At 46.2% G+C, this 1,307-nt stretch overlaps 1 non-coding gene across 1 annotated transcript; it reads right to left on the bottom strand.

Moving 5' to 3' along the window:
• Window positions 1-416: 416 nt before the first annotated feature.
• On the bottom strand, window positions 417-523 carry LOC120680392. The gene has a single exon (XR_005677657.1). It is a non-coding gene; the product is annotated as a small nucleolar RNA R71 (small nucleolar RNA).
• Between the last annotated feature and the right edge of the window lie 784 nt (window positions 524-1,307).

Consider the following 1,307-nt stretch of genomic DNA (forward strand, 5'->3'; position numbering starts at 1 on the left):
TTTGGACAGTAGATTCCGGCAAGCACAACTCATCCAAAACTTGTGGAACTTAATAGAATTAAATAAAATATACATGGAACATGGTGCAAAACTCAATTTATTTCCATGAAGTTGACAGTCAAAACGTGAGATAATGGCCATCAACAAAGTCCAGCCTCATTAACATGGTGCAGACTAGCCCATTCTGTGGCAAGCCAAATGAGGACGCCAACGCCCATCTCCAGAACTTTCTGGAGTTATGCAAGATCGTGACTATATGAGGCATTATGGCTGACGCCATCAGGCTCGGCTTGTTTCCTTTCTCCCTCCTGGGGAAGGCGAAATAGTGGTTTTATCAAAACAAGGAAGCCATCAGCACGTGGGACAAATGTTCCACGATGTTCATTGCCAAGTTCTTCCCGTTAGTCAAAACAAATGCCCTATGTGAAAGAATTTCAAGTTTCCAGCAGACAAGGATGGAATCCACCCCAGAAGATTGGGAGAAACTCCAAGAATATATACTCGCCTGTCCTCATCAAGGGATGGACGAGTGGCTCGTGCTTCAAAGCTTCTACAATGGGCTAACGACAACATCCAAAGCCCATCTTGATGCCGCTGCTGGAGGAGCCTATCTGGACCTGACAATTGCCAAGGCCATGGCCTTAATTGAAAAGGTGGTCTCCAACCAGGGCTGGAACGAGGAGCGTTCCCAGCCCAGAACAAAGGGCGGAATGCATACCGTCAAGGAGACAGATATGCTCACCGCCAAACTGGACCTCCTACTGAAGAAACTCGATGAAGGGAACCGCAACAGAAGCTCGTTCCCATTCATGCCATGAACTCATACTCAACGTGCGAGGTTTGTGTTGACTGTGGACACTCGAGGAATGATTGCCCCGAGACTTGTGAAGGCGCAGCCTACATCAACAATAACAACACTGGGTTCCGTCCACATGGAGACCAGGGCTGGGGTCAAGCACGCCCACCGTTCCAAGGAGGAGGTAACAGTTTCAACTCAAATTTCAATTCGAACCAACGCTCCTTGAGAGATCTAGTCTTTAGCCAAGCTAAAATAAATGAATCTTTAAACAAAAAGCTTGCTGCCAATGATAAAATTTTGGAAGGTTTAAATGCTAAAGTTGAAACTCTTTCTTCTGCTCTTAAAAATCAACTAACTTTCAACAAAATGATAGAAACACAACTGGCTCAAATCGCTGCTACTATTCCTGTTTCTGAGTCCAGGGAGATTCTGGGGCAACCCGAATCTCCAGTTGAAACTGCAAATATGGTGTCTACCGGGTGGGGCAACCCTTCCCGGTAGACCTCTC

Source organism: Panicum virgatum, chromosome 6N, assembly GCF_016808335.1.
Source record: "Panicum virgatum strain AP13 chromosome 6N, P.virgatum_v5, whole genome shotgun sequence".
Taxonomy (NCBI): Eukaryota; Viridiplantae; Streptophyta; class Magnoliopsida; order Poales; family Poaceae; genus Panicum; species Panicum virgatum.